Source organism: Hydra viridissima, unplaced genomic scaffold (assembly GCF_058129835.1).
Source record: "Hydra viridissima isolate aposymbiotic clone 2 unplaced genomic scaffold, HvirCarnegie_v1 scaffold_17, whole genome shotgun sequence".
NCBI classification, from domain to species: Eukaryota; Metazoa; Cnidaria; class Hydrozoa; order Anthoathecata; family Hydridae; genus Hydra; species Hydra viridissima.
Genome location: NW_028324316.1, coordinates 2,792,286 through 2,808,348, shown reverse-complemented (window position 1 = coordinate 2,808,348; position 16,063 = coordinate 2,792,286). Strand labels below are relative to the sequence as shown.

The 16,063-nt window shown below is 31.0% G+C and overlaps 1 pseudogene across 1 annotated transcript; it reads left to right on the top strand.

The window, feature by feature from the left end:
* Positions 1 to 11,245: 11,245 nt before the first annotated feature.
* LOC149877082 (uncharacterized) lies at positions 11,246 to 12,863 on the top strand (annotated as a pseudogene). The gene is made up of 3 exons (XR_016448438.1): positions 11,246 to 11,539; positions 11,857 to 11,940; positions 12,661 to 12,863. The product of XR_016448438.1 is annotated as an uncharacterized LOC149877082 (transcript).
* Positions 12,864 to 16,063: the final 3,200 nt, after the last annotated feature.

The following is a 16,063-nucleotide window of genomic DNA, read 5'->3' as shown; positions in this document are numbered from 1 at the left end:
AACCCAACCCGAATCTACCCGTAAAGTACCGGAAAATTGGGTAATAAAATACCCGATATATTTACTCGATCACCGGACTAAAACTTTTGCGCAATCGGGTAATTACCACTTATCTTTAAATATAGGCCGTTGCAACTTGAACCGGAATGCGCTCTATGAAGCTATATGCTGCTCGGAGCTCAATACTTTGTACGCATGCGCTAAATTTTTTAAAAAAAATCTTGTTGATGTTAACCCTATCCCTATCCCTATCCCTATCCCTAACCCTAACTCTTACCCTAAGCGCCTATCTAACCAGCTTTATTGTGAAATATAAATCGCACTGTTATAATAAAGTAATTGCGCATGCGTGTACAATATTGCGCTCTGAACAGCTTATGGCTATGTAGAGCGCATTGCGCTCTACGAAGACACTTCGTAAAATATAACTGGATAGCGTAAACGAGAAATTTTTTGAAGCCAGTTTTTGCCTCCCAAGATGGTGGCGGAATTAACGAATGGTGATATGAAAATTAAGAAATTGATGATAATCAAGTTTTATATCTTAAGCTCAAATATTGATAAATATATATTTTCTAATAAAAATCTAGTTTTTCTGTTTAACATAAGATATTTTTTATAAAAATAACGGAATATTACATATTTACATAAGTTTCAAATATAAATATTTTTTTATTTAACAAAACATATTCTTACAATAAGTTGTTCTATATTGACTTTTTGTTTTTCGTTTTTTAGAATAAATATAATAAAATAAAAATTCTTAGTAAAACTAAGTAAAAAATTTAATTTTAATTTACTTTAATTTAGTTTACTTTTATTTGTTTGCTTGTGCAGAAATCTCAAATTTCCAATAATTAGTTTTAGCCATTAGTTTATCAGATAGGTACTACAAAATTATAAATGCTGCATGAACTATTAGCTGAGCACTGTGATTACACACAACTCAGAGGTTCCTTCTAGAGTTTATATATATATATATATATATATTAGGGATATGACTTTTTTGCAACCTACTAGGCCTGTATCGTAATTCAATGAACTTTTATGTAAAAAGAACGAATAGATGTTTCATTTTGACATATTTTGAAAAAAGGTCACCCCAAAACCAAAAAATCGAATTTTCAATAGGTACACTTTTGTACAGTAAATGAATATTAAAGGCTGAAGATGTTGTAAGAGTCATACTCCTGTTGTTATTTTATTTATTTATGCAACATGTACTGTGATATAACAAAAAACATTATGTGATATATAATTATACATGTATTACAAAATTAACAGTATCAAAGCGTCTAGTACAACAATATACATAACTGTCTGTGTCTATAGGCCTACTGTGTTTAGTACAGGGGTCACATGATGCTCACGTCTCATAAAGAGTCTAGCGCTTATTACTTAGAATGAATCGAAGTTGCAGTTTGTCTTTCTTTCTGCAGGAAGCATACAGGTCTTGCATCACCTTGATTGCACGTTCAGCTATCTGATTACTTCGTGGTATGTCGATGACGGATGGCTCTTTCTTCCAGTGATTTTTGAATGACTGCAATGCCTTTTTGTAAGGCTTCAATACATCAGATAAATTCTTGAAGTCATTGTCATTGTACTTTTGACTACTAAACCAATGTTCTGCCCACTCATATGAAATGAACCTGCAAACCTTCTCCAAATTCTTTCTCGCTTCAGGCATAAGAATGAACGCCAGAATGGCGAGAATGGCTCTTGAGTTCCATCTGGCATTGCTCATATTAGGAATGTTCTGAAAGTGAATCAGAGGGAAGTTTCTTTGTTCTTCATAGAACCTAAACACTCTTGTTAAATGGTACAAAAACTTCATATCGTCTCTCCACCCTGATTTATCAAGAATTTCTACAGTTCCATTCACAAACTTATCCTTCAGTTCATCATACTTATTCAACAGTTCAGACACAAATGGGTATTCAATGTTTGGAGATTTGGTATCACCCCCAAGTTCTTCGTCCATCACCAGACGGAGAATCCTGTTTAGTACGTGATGCTGACAACCGATAAATTGTGGTATTGTGACACCCTTTAATTTAAACATACGTTGCAACTTCACAACAACTCCATTTCTCTTCCCAGTATTGACGTTTGTTGTATCAGTAATGATCATCTTAATTGAATTCCACAAATTGTATTCATCAATAAGTTTGGCAATTTTTTCAGCAACAGTTTCAGCTTTGCCATCTTTTAAACGCACTGCATCAAGTTTCACGTCAGTTCTTTCATTCTGAAGTACAACTACCTGATATTCCTTATCATCTATTCGTTTGCCGTCAAAGTGTAAGGACCACTGTTCCATTTTAAGTTGTTGTATCATTTCTTTTTTTAATTTACCTGCCTCTTTGAATGTGGACTTGTAAATTGCTGATTGACTTGGAGTTGGAATATCAATACCTTGTTGTGATAATACATTGCATATTTTAGCAGCTTTCTTTGTGGAAACTCCACTTGATGTAACCATACTTACAGCAAATTTACTTTTGTAGTGCTTTCTAGTTTTTTTCTGAGTGTCCTCATCATCGTCTTTATCACCGTCGTCGTCTTCATCATCTTCACTCTTACTTTTGCAGTTTTCAGATTCAGTACCACTGTCTGTGGTAGACAGGACTTGTGATGTGGAAGGTATTGCTGTTCCAGACTGGACTTTCCTTCTCTTGGAAGGGTGAATGGTTTCTTTACTTGCCACTTGTCCTGTTGAGTACCCCACCTGTCCTTTACTTTCTTTTTGTAGGTGGTATAGACGTTTATCTTCCGAGGATAACCACTGGCCATTCACTTTCGTGATGTCAAATAATGCATTGAGAACATCATATTTTCCACGCTTGACACATTCATCATAGACCTTCAGCACCTTCATAAGCTTTGCTCTTATCACTTGATCAGACACATGTGGAAAATTCAGTTTATTGTCCCACAATTTTGTAATTTCCTTAGAAATTTGGTCTATTCGTTCTTTTCTTCCTTTAACATATGCTCCGAGAAACTGGTATCTTCCTACGATCTGCAATTGAAGTGGTATTCTGGATTTTTCATCGAGTGAATGTTCTTCTACAGCCACGCTTCCTCTTCTTCTGTGTGACTCTTGAAATCTCACCAAATTTTTAGTCCAAGTCTTCTTGTTCTTTGTTACTGTGGTATGACTTTTCTTGTGAGACATCATATAATATTGTTACGACTTTACGGATAGCTGAGCGTAAATATCCGTTTAATAAAGTCGTTTAATTAATAAAATACTTTAACTGTATAGTAATCCAATTATAGTTCGATAATCCAGTCAATGTTGATAACAGTTCGATAATCCAGTCCGTATCCTAACGATAATGCTACAACTACTTATACTTCGTACACTTACAGCGTCTTTAGTTCGCTACAGTAGTTCCTTATTAGCTCAGTTACACGCAGAGTACTTCATAGAACTATTCACATTATCAACACTGAGCTCACATTAGCAACACTGAGAATTAAGCTGAGAATTAAGCTTAAGATTAAAACATCGGTCAAAAATGAATGTATAAAAATGGTAAATCAAATTTTTATTTTGGGGGTGACCTTTTTTTGTTGCAGAAAGCTATTTGGGCCTTTTTTCATGATTTTAGGTAAAAGTTCATCGATTTATGATACAGGAAACATTTTATTTGAAAAAAAATTAAAAAGTCATATCCCTAATATATATATATATATATATATCATATATCATATCATATCATAAAAATATTTTTGATTGGTTTTTGAATAGGATAAGTTTTGTTAATTGTTTCCTAAGCTTTTTTCCAGCTATTTTGGCAGTTTGTTCTTTACCCAGGTGATAAAGACGTATTTTTGCATAGTTTTCTGAAATAAGTTTAGTTTTAGTGCAAATAAATGGTTATCAGTTATAGCTAAGTCAAACATATGAGAAGTTTGTTCATTAAATATTTTTGAGTAATCAACTGATCTCAAAACAGCACTAGAAATGGCATTTTGAATTTTCTCTGTCTTTGAATTTTAAAAAACTGATTTGTTCGAAATGATAAGAAAGTACAAATGCATTCCGACATTTAATGCAGATAGTTTATTGTAAATTTATGTATCATACATTTTTTGATAAGATACATAATGTTGATAATGTTTGATAACATACAAAATATATGTTATAAAAAATTCCCTTAATAAGTCGTTTTGAATAACAAGTCAAAAGCAATTGACTCAATCATTGTAAGCTGGAATATTACAAAGAATAATATATAAGTGAAATAATATATATTAAAAAAAAATATTTTGCATTTGATATTCTTATTAAATACTATATCCATGAATTACATTAATATATTAAATAATCCTATAAGGAACCCCTGATATGTGCGTACTCACAGCACTCAGCTAATAGTTCATGCAGCATGTACATCTCTGGTATCTTGCTACAAAGATTGAAAATATAAAACTTGTCAAAGTTGTAAGTAGACGCCACTGCCGCTTACCATACATACCTTCTAGCACACTGCATTGGGTAACAAAGAACTAAAAGGTACATAAATTATGCATAAATATTATTTAATCGTAAATTGCACTTAAAAAGTGTATCGAATATTTTTTACCTAAATATTTAAATAATTTCTTTAATTGTCTGATTTTTTTTTGAAACCTTTTCATTTCTTTAAAATTTTTAAAACTTTATTTCATAGTCTAGTTTTTCTTTCAAAACTCTGTTTAATTATTTTCTTTCATATTTCTGTAAAAAGCCTTATAAAATGTACATCGGTCACTGCTAAGAGCTCCGATTGCCGCCATCTTGGGAGGCCAATTTTGGCTTCAAATTTTTTTGAAATAATATTGATTTTCTAATTTAAAGTCTTTCACTTGCATAGAGTAGGTGAAACTTCTCCATGCAAGTATGAAAATCAGTCGACTTTGAAAAATCGAATTGTCAATTTAAGCGACCTTGGGTTTCCTTGTGATCAACTAAAAATTCGGTTTAGTTGAGTAATCATTCTAATATTCTTACTTCTATTTTTTCACTTCATTTAATTTTATCAATCTTTAATATTTTTATGGTGCTGACCAGAGGTCTCTATAACTATTATTTTTAAAGAATGAGCCTTTACAACTCTTTCAAACCAAGAAAGGTATTTAAATATACAGCTTAAAGTTCTCAATAACTTTTTTAAATAAAAAGTTAAAAAACTTTTTCCCATAAAAAAAAAAAATTAATAAAAATTTTTAAACTTTTTCATTTCATTTCACTCCTATTTTACTCTTTATCGCAATAAAAAAATATTCTGTAAAAATAAATAAATATTCTTCATCGCAATAAAATGTAAACCCTAACCCTAACCCTAAACCCAAAGTTATTCTTTATCATCATGTAAACAATACATAAGTATTAATTTTTAGTTAATCAGATGACCAAAGCATCAAACATATGGGTTTTCATTTAGGCCAATTATGTCAAAGCCACCTGCGATGAGTTTCATAAAGAATTCACAGCAAAGCGCAAAACACTTTAACATCACTGTTAAAGTGTTTTGCGCAAACACCTCAAAGACAAACATGCAGATCTGTTCACAGAATTGGAAATAAAGAATGCAAATAGAACGAGGGCTAATGACACTTTTTAGGTTGATCTTGGTGATTCAGAATCGCAATCACTAATTGGAGCATCTGAACCACAAAAACTACCCACCAAAAGGCTAAGAGAAAAACCGGAAAAGAGGAAGGCCCAGACCAAAAAGATTTAGGATGAGGATAATACTCATCAAGTAAGGCTAATCACAGACATCACTAGGTGGGTGGTAGAAGTGATATAACCATTTTCAGTAGTGGAGGCTAAAGCATTCGTTTGCATGCTCAAAAGTGCGACCTTAGGCCAATACAATGAAATTTCAGCACATACACTGAGTTGCAAAGCAATTCCAAAAATTTATAAATTCATGAAAAAAACAATTATTGACTTATTGAATACAAAAAAAGATGAACTTGAAGGAATTGCCTTAATATCAGATGTCTGGAATGCCAGAACAATCTTAAATTAGCTTGACAAGACACTTCCTAGACAAAAACTTCCGCCTGAGAAGGTTCCTTTTCGCAATGAAGTATTTTCCAGAGGACAATGCGGCAAATAACATTAGTATCAAGATAACAGATACGGTTCACGAAATAGAGTTGAATCCCAAAACAGTGAGTTGGATCACTATTGTTATAGAAGACGCAAACGCAATTTCAAAAAAAGATGACAGGTTTGGTAAACTATTTTAACAACTCGGAAAAGAACAATTAATCATGGAAACAAAGCAAATGCCCTTAAAAAGACAACAACTCCATCGGTACAGAACTGTCCGACGCGGTGGAGTTCAGACCTAGCCCAGCTGCAATCAATAGTTGCGCTTCTTCCAACCATGGAGCAGATAGTTCGGCCAGATGGTGACACATCTGGCTCAGAATTGAAAGTATTGATGCCAGACGAATCTGGGAATAGCTAAGTAAAATCCATCATTAGAAATTTGAAGCCATTTAAAGCATTTTTAAACTCTGTTTCTGCCGACAAGACAGTGACCATCCATAAAGTTGTACCCATTCTTGCTACAATAAAGTTAGGACTTGAGACAACTCAAAAATTGATAAAGGATCTCTTAATCCAAGAAGTAACAAATAATTTTGCTGAAGATTGATGGAAGATTCCCACATTGTGGAAGTGTACAGATGAAGTACACTGTGGCTCATTTCAGATCCCCAAGCTAAAGGAGCAATGACAGAAAGACTGATCTGTTTTGACCTTGCGAAGAACACCCTTGTGACCTCACTAAAAGACCTTGTTGACAGAGACTCCACATTCCAACCCACACCCCCTGAAACCTCATACCAAAACATAAAGGACGCGGACTTTTTGGATGCAGACAATTTGATGGCTACTTTGTTGGAAAATCATCACACACAAAGGTATGGAGCAACATATACAAATAAAGGAGAAAATTCAGCTACAAAAGGAAACGTAATAAAGGAGGTAAACAAATACCTCGGTGATGCACCAGCCAAAAAAACAGTGGACAAATTGGACTTTTGAAGGATCTTTGCAGACAAGTATATAAGATATTTTGTCTGCATTTGACTGCTTGCAAGGGTTGTTATGCAGATTCTGGCTATCCCAAACTCATTTGCCACTTCTGAAAGAATGTTTTCAAGCGCAGGGAACAATTGTGCTTTAAGGAGCACAAATTTAAGCGTTAGCAAAATTTGTGCTAGCAAAAGCTAGTGTTCATAAAAGAGAGCAGTAAATTACTAGATGAAGTTTCAAATGGCCAGCCTACATCTAATTTTGCTAATGCTGATATTTGAACTCCATCAGTGCAAATATTGCAAAAATTTACTATTCAATGTAATAAATGAATTGAATCTTCTTCGGATATTTCTACAAGTATCAAATATCGGTTATTAAAAACAATCGGGTATTATCCGATTAAAAAAAATTGAGTATTTTATAACTTTCGGGTAATTACCCGGCATATTTAAGTTCGGGTAATATCCGAATTTAAATATGTTTTTATAAGTGTCACAATATGTCAATATAAAATATATTTCGGACATATTTTATGTCGGCCTTTAATGTTTTTTCAATCAAGCCACTCTTTAACCGAGATTCATTGTTTAAAAATTTTAGGCCTAGTCTTCTACGGCGTCCTATGATTCAACCGAATCCTAAATTTCAATTTAGAACCGAATATTTATTACGCAACCGAAAATATTCACGAAAAAAATTAGAACCGAAATAATTTCAATCGAATTTTCGATCGAAAGTCATTAATGATTTTAGAACCGAAAAAATTTCGATCGAATTTTCGATCGAAAGTCATTAATGATTTTAGAACCGAAATTCATTGAAAAGGTTTACAATCGAAAGTTCTAGCACCGAATTATTTTAGCGTTTATAAATTTTATAAGTTTTATACTTTTATACTTTTGTAATATAAGTTTAAAGCGCTTGCTGTTTGAAATACAGTCTAACATAACAAATTGTAAAATAACTTTGTTTATTTTCAAAAATATCTCGTAGTTGGTGGAATAATAACAACAGAATGGAATATCAAAAAGATGAAGGTGAAAGAAGAAATTTATTCCTCTACATAGCTGGGAATAATTGCTATGTAAAAAACAAGAATCACAACGGTTACATTTATTTAAAATGCAAAAACTATCAATTGTGTGTTGGAACTGCAAAAATACGCTAAGGAAGTGATTTACTTGAGACTAGATGTAGACACTTTTGTATCTGTCTTCGGTGTTCAGATATCCTTGCAAATGACAGAAACAAAAGATGTCCAATTTGTCGTTCAGAAATTGAATACTTTTTAAATGTTTTTGTGTCTTAGTTGGAGGAACTGTTTGATTATTTACTATTGTAAATTATATATAGATCATATATATACATATATATATTATATCTAATTGGTGATTATGACTTTCGATCGAAGTTTTTTCGGTTCTAAATACATTAATGACATTTCGATCGAAAATTCGATTGAAATTATTTCGGTTCTAATTTTTTTCGTGAATATTTTCGGTTGTGTAATAAATTTCTCATATTCGGTTCTAAATTGAAATTTAGGATTCGGTTGAATCATAGGACGCCTACTTTTCGGTTCTAAATTGTTCGGTTATGAAATATTTCGGTGATATTTTCGAGGATAAATATTTTCGGCTCTATCATGTGACACGGTCTTTCTACAGACCAGTGAAGTCTTTCTCCACACCACTTTAATCTTTTTAGGCAATCTGGGACACACAAAAGTGGTTTTTGAGCAGAGACATAGCAATCTAAACCTTTCTTATTTAGACATCTTCGTACAGTCCACCTACTAACACTAATGTTGCCAGGTGTACTTGTGAACCCTTCAGCAAGTTTGCGGTCAGAAATTTCAGGGTCTTGTCTGAATTTTCGACAGAGATAACTTTGGTCTCTTGAAGTTAGCTTTAAAGGCCTACCAAGCTTTGGTAAATCGTTGACACCATTATATAGCTCTTGGTTTTTCAATCTTGTTTGTACACATTTAAGCGAAGCATCTCACATTCGAGATAAATATCGCTGACTTTTTGTTTTATCTTTTAGCAGACCTACAATTTGCCATCGAATGTTGTCTACCCATTTTTGTCTTTTTACTTTACCAAACAATTACCAATGTGAATAACTCAAGATATAAAAATGAAAAATTAACTTTTACTTTCGCAAGAACGTAATCGTTTTTCGTATCGTTCGAAACGTTATCGTTATTCGTATCGTTCGAAAGAAACCAACCACCAAAGTTTAGTCCGTTCGGACAGCACTTCGTTGAGATATTTCAACTTAAGTCGTTAAATTTTAACTGACTCTACATTTTTGTTGCATTAAAAATACAGGTATGTTCTGATTGGATTAATATTTTTCAAGACTGGCAAATCTAACGAGTTCGAGTTCTATACCATTCGATGGAGATTCAATTAACAAATTTAATACGCTTTTAATCGCTTTAATTAGTTGGTTTCAAAGATAATTTTGAAAAAAACAAAATATTTCGCATAAAAAAAGTTGAGACTATATTTAGACAACCCACTGTGTGTGATCAACGACGCATTAATAGATGGACGTTCAACGAATTGTTATAGATCAAAGGTGCCGCCAATTAGCCAAAAACTAAGCGTGTTACCGTCAATTTTCTAAATTCATTATACAGATATTCCGACTTCTAACCGTCAAATTTGTTTCAAAAAACCTCCCTCAGTAAACCCATTATAATTATGCATTTACTGAAGCTTATGCCCAGCTAGCACACATACATTGGGCCAACGTTGGCACAACGTCGGAAGCGTTGCTTTATTTTATCACTTTAGTGATAACGTCGAACCAAAGTCGGGCCAACGTCAGAATACGACTGAATTTTTGCTTTTTTGAATTCGTTCAGTGTGTTACAGGTTTTAGTGTTAAGTTTTCCGCCATTCTTAAAAAAATCCCTTTTTTAGTTAGCTGTTGGTTATGCAAAGAAGTTGTAAAGAAATTATTCTAAAACAAAGAGATTGAATCACGAGAAGAAGTGGTCGTTATAGAACTCAGAAAGGTTGAATCATGAGGAAATGTAGTCGTTAAAGAACTCAGAAAGGTTGAACCACGAGAAGAAGTGGTATTAAAAGAATCAAAAAAGATTGAATCACGCGAAGAAGTGGTTGTGAAAAGAAATCCCCTTTGTTAGAATCCAGTTTGTTAGAGAGATAAAGGTACTTTATTTCCATTTTTGTGTTTATTTAACTTTAAACTATTAGTTTACTAATTATGTAGCTACATAATTTGTAAATAAACTTTTTCTATATTACATTAGAGATAGTAGAATTTTTTAATTTTGTATCAAGAACTTGAGTACCCTGTTTATTATCATGGCCTGAAGTAAGTTTGTGCTGCTTTACCAAATTCTCCTCAGAGCAGCACTGATTGCAGGAGAATCTACAAAATTGTGCTATAAAGCTTCTATTAGGCTACCATATCATGCATTAAGACTACATTTTATGTTCTTATACTTGTATTTTATTCAAAAGATATATGTTTCTTAATAAAAATTGAATTGACGAATCAATATTTGGACTAATCAATATTGATAGTAAATTTCTTAATGTTCTAAAAAAACTATAAGTAATTTACTGTTTATATATTTATGATAGGATGTAAAATTTGTAAAAGATATAAAATGCTAGAATGTAATAATAGTAATAATAATAAATTTTTTGCTCTACACATACAATGTGGTGAGTCTAACATCTGTAGATGTTAAACTTTGACAGCTTTGGAAAAGTGTTCATTTTATTTTTCATTTTTTTTATATTTCTATTTTCTTTTGTTTGTTTTTGAAACAATCAAACTTGTTTTTGAAGACATTCACATTATCAGAGTTGATTATCTCTCCTGTTTAATTATTCCAATTGTTAACTGTTAGGTTTGTGAAGACATTAAATCTTGTGGTAGAATGTGTGAACTGCTTTTGCATTTTCTGAGTAAGACCTCTTTTTATTGCATATTTAATTATTTTAGGAGAATGATTCCATTTAACTTTATCCATATTTTTACTTATTTTATAAAATAAAATTGAATTAAATCGCCTCTTGCTCTTCTTATTTTTAAAGTAGTCAAGTTAAATCTTTTTTAAAATTTTGTTTTTTTGTATTAATAATGGTTTATAATATTAGGCTACTAATATTATACAATATAATTTAACTGATACTAATAGTTTAGATGGCTGCTTCATATGCAACAAACAGAAGAAGAGTGAAAGAGCAAGTTGATAAGATATATAAGGAATTTATGGTGAAAGTTATCAGAAAAGTAATGTGTCTACCTGCAGTATTTCTAATGATTGTGAAAATGTTTGTTATGATGACAATTCATATGAGATTGATATTGACAATGATGAAGATAATTTTCCTTTTCAAATTCTTAATAATCACTATGACGATGATCAGGATGAACGCTATTTCACATCAGACTCAGAAAATTAAAGTGATCTGGATAGCAATCCTGATGAAAAAGGTATTATCGCATCTTTAGCTGAGTGTTGTGTTAATTTAAAATTTCTTTGTTTCATTATTTACTGAATGAAACTTTTGTTAAATTTTTTTTTTTCAGTTATGTCTAGTGAAGCATTTGTTTTGTAATTTGTCATTTGTTACCATATCCCTCTTTAACAGCTGTTAAAGAGGGATACGGTAATGTATTTTATATGCATTTGCAGCATTTTAATGGTGATTGGAATTCATATATTATTTGTATAAGAGAATTTTGAAGCATTTTACTTCTAGTTTTTGCAGTAAAATACTGAAACTATTTTTCAATAATTTTCTGTTTAGATGTGGCATTGAAAAATGAAAGTGAAATATCAACAAATGTACTAATTATTTTTAAAAAAATATTTTGTCGCCATGTTTATGCAGGTAATACATCAAAAATATTTTATGTTTTTATTTACGGAAATTTTATTTGTATATAGTGCTTATATCTTACATATGTTTGTTATTAACTATTTTATTATTTAAATATAGATTTTGTATTTGATGTGTGTGTGTGTGTGTGTGTGTGTGTGTGTGTGTGTGTGTGTGTGTGTGTGTGTGTGTGTGTGTGTGTGTGTGTGTGTGTGTGTGTGTGTGTGTGTGTGTGTGTGTGTGTATATGTATATACATATACATATACATATACATATATATATATATATATATATATATATATATATATATATATATGTTCATACATACATACATACATACATACATACATACATACATACATACATACATAGATACATACATACATATATGCAGTGGCATAGGAAGATCATAAAAGTTGTGGGGGGGGGGGGAACTAAAACAAAAGTTAAGGGGGGAAAATCAAAATTTAAACGAAAAAAAAAAAATGATATTTTGATAATTTGAAGAGGTTACACCCCCTCTATTATTACAAAAACAAAGCAATAATAAATTATTAGAAATCACTTTTAAAGACTTTTCAAAAATCCAATTAGCGATTAGTCCTCCCCTCTCCCTCCAGATTTCTGAAAAGTCTTTATTGACGAAACTTTGTGTAAAAAAATTGAAACTGATAAGTGTTTGCTAATAATATATATAAACACAAAAATATATGAACACCTATAATTTTAGCAGTAGCTTTGGCAATGCCTAAAGCTCATAAAACGAAAGATTTATATCAAATTGTATAACGAGGAACATTCGAACGTTGTTGTAGTCTCAAGTGAAGTAAGGATACAAGATTCGTAAGGATGCTTAGCAGTCGAGAAGAACGTTATTTTGTTTGAACATTTGTACAAATATTTTAACATAATTGTAATGTTTATTACAACAAATATTGATTTTCTCTTAGTAATTGTTTAATTTAAGTTGGTTCATTAATCAATGTTTTATTTTCGTTCATCAGCGTCAAATTTTATTCAAACTTATTTGGACATTACATTTTATTCAACATTACAAAGAAGTAGTTACGCTTTACTTAAAGAAACAGTTACCCTTTAGTTGAAAAAAGTTACACTTTAGTCAAATAAATAGTTTTAATTTGATTGCAAAAACTTTGTTTTTGATTGAAAAGATGGGCACACCTTTTGAATCAAAATTAAAGTTTTTGCAAACAAGTAAAACTAATATTATTTGAATTATACGTTGGACCAACGTCAGAATGCGACGCTCGCCCAACGTCGATATCCGACGTTGGGCCAACGTTAACCCAACGGTTGGTTGCGACGTCGCGCCGACTATCAAATCCACGTTGGCTCGATGTCGGTTGCCGACCATCGGCCAACGAATTTTTCGACGTTGATCCAACGTTGGGCCAACGTCTATGTGCTATCTGGGTGGTTATAAAAGACAAAAAAATTAATTCAAGAATAGCTCACAAATCTGAAATGGTTGATTTGAGCTATGAACTTTGCTTGTTAAAAATTTAACTGTACTTAAACTTTGAGGTCTAAAACTAGGCTTTTGCAAGAAGACTATGTATAGTTTACTTGAATGGATAGAGTAAACTGAAACAAATTTTCCTTGTTAAATTGAAATTGCTATGATATAGTTTAAAGGTCGAATAAGAGATTTTTAGTGTTCTTTTCACACCACTCTTTATTTTTTATTATTTTTGTCGGAAATCTCGAACTTATTTGCCGCACTTTATTTTTTCTTGAATTTGTGATTTTTTTTTCCGCGAACAACCTAGTTATAAATTTTCTTATTTTCGATATCTAATCGCATTTTGTCTAAAGGTATTATAACTAAAAGCATCTTAAAGTTCATAAAAAACTATTGATTACAGAAGTTGGAAAGAAATATTAAGTATGTATTTTTAATGAGCATTTTTGATAAAGCATTTTTAAACAGTCAGTTCATGTAAAGCTACTTTAACTTATAATGATCTTATTATTTTTATTATTATTGTTGTTACTAATAGTAACAACATATGATAATAAAAATAATAAGACCATACCTTTGCATATTCTTGAGCCTTCTACAAGTGATGTACAGCCTTATTTTTTAACCTTTTCCAGATATATTAAAAGAAATAATCTTACATTCCTATCTATTATCTCATTACTGGATAAATAATGAGTCTTCATGAGGAATATTTAAAACATTTATGTAGAAAGTGTGGCTGCATAGTAAAACAGGATAGCCACTACCAGTTAAAAGCTGTTGTTATTTTTAAAAAAGCAACTTTTAGTTTTTACAAGCTGGATATAACCTCAGACAATCAAAAAGTTCATCCTAAATATTTATGCAAATCATGTTATATTAATTAATAGTTAAAATCAATAGTTATTACCAATCAAATAGCATGTGGAGAATAATTATTTTAAATTGTGAAGTGCCATTATCCATTAATATTAACAAATCTCTTCCAGATCAACTAAATCTTCAATCTGCTGATATTATATTCTCCAACATTTTATGCATAAACATCTGTAAAGATAATAATGCCTTCCACTATCTTTTTTTCTAATCAGAAATAAATTTTCTGATTTTAAAAATTTCCGAAGTACATCAAATGAGGATGTTGGAATAATTGAAACGAAAGAGGGCAATACAGTTGAAAACTTTAAAGTTATTAGACATAAAGATTGTTTATTAATATGGTCAGAAGTCTGTTGTGATTTTTGTACCATCTACCGTACTAACTTGCCTGTAATGGAATCCAAATTAAAGAGTAACGAAAGTCAATCATCTATTACCTTTAACCGGCCATTTTTTAACTGTGTACATTTTCTTACACCAGTATATGTAATAAATGTAATAAAGACAACTTGCATTCTTCAATACGGAAGTTCAATAGTACATTATAACAACTTATAGTTTTGAAATATTTCTAAAATCAAAATTAAGAATTTTTACAATATTTTCATAATCTGGGAGTATTTGCAAATATAAAATAGCACCAGTTTAGACATTAAGTTCCACAACTTGCGAGTATAAACACACCTTTAGTACCATTGTAACATTTCTTTTCATGCTTTTTAAAATTCGATTCTCTAAGATATTTGTTGTGACATTTCGGACAGGTAAATTTAGTTATTAAGTGTTCTTCTGTTTTTTTTTCAGCATTTTGGTTTATTCTTCTGTAATCAGCTTCTCTTTATGATTTGCTGTTGGTATGAGCTCTAATTCAAAATCCTCCGATAACAAGTCCGCTTACTCTTCAAGATCTATCTCAATAAAATCATCCAGAACTATTTTAATTTCGTTATCAATACTTTCAAGCTAAAAAGAATAATCTTCTTGATTAAAAGCTAAGTTTTCTGTCATACTCATTTTATGTATCGCTGCTCAAAAAAATACTTTTAAAAATATTTTCAATGGATAGTCGAGACCATCTTTTCCCGATGTCGAATAAAATAAAAATACTCCCCAGTTCAGGCAATTATCACCTATTGTTTTGCTATTGTTATCTAAACAATACCGTAACACGCATATTTTTTTTTGAAACAATGCGTTGAACATCCATCTATTAATACGTCCTAGTTGTGATTAGAAAATATTTCAGACATTTTATTTCGGCAGAAAATAATTTAGACATAAAATTATGTCAAAATATGTCGATATAAAATATATTTCAGACATTTTATGTTGGCAGAAAATGTCTCATACATAAAGTTTAATCAAAATATGTGGATAAAAAATATTTCGGATATATTTAATGTCGGCAGAAAATGTCTCAAACATAAAGTTGTCAAAATATTACGATTGTAAATATGTAGGATATATCTTATTTCTTCAGAAAATGCCTCAGACATAAAATTATGTCAAAATGTCAATAGAATATATGTCTTACATATTTTTTATTGACAGAAAATATGAATCAGACATATTTGACAGATAACAAATCTGCATTTATCCACAACTTGCTCCTCATCGTCGAAAACAACTTTCAGCTGATTTTTCATCAAATTTTTTTTTATCTGAAATTTAGTAGCAAAACAATTGTTATTAGTATTAGTAGCAAAAAAATATGTAAGACATATATTCTATTGACATTTTACTCATGCAGAAATATGAGCATAAATAAAAT